Source organism: Theobroma umbraticum, unplaced genomic scaffold, assembly GCF_002168275.2.
Source record: "Theobroma umbraticum cultivar Fairchild unplaced genomic scaffold, ASM216827v3 scaffold_89.0, whole genome shotgun sequence".
Classification (NCBI taxonomy): domain Eukaryota; kingdom Viridiplantae; phylum Streptophyta; class Magnoliopsida; order Malvales; family Malvaceae; genus Theobroma; species Theobroma umbraticum.
In genome coordinates, this window is record NW_018397271.1 from 404,495 (window position 1) to 404,791 (window position 297).

Genomic DNA, 297 nt, shown 5'->3' on the forward strand with positions numbered 1-297 from the left:
AACCATGAATCTATGGTGGAGTGATTTCATGGCTAAAAATCTTGAATTATCTTAATGAGATTAAGAATAATTCTACATTTATCGGAGCTTGGAATATCTATGTCCAAATAGATTCCTCACTTAGCTTCGTAGAATTCAATTTGTTTAAGTTGGAATACACGTTTTATTTGATTAATAAATTGTACACAACAATGGCAACTTTGACATGTTTTGTCCTAAATTAGACAAGAAAACATGTTTTGTCTTAATTTACACAAGAAAACATGTTTGTCTTAATTTAGGACAAGAAAAATATGT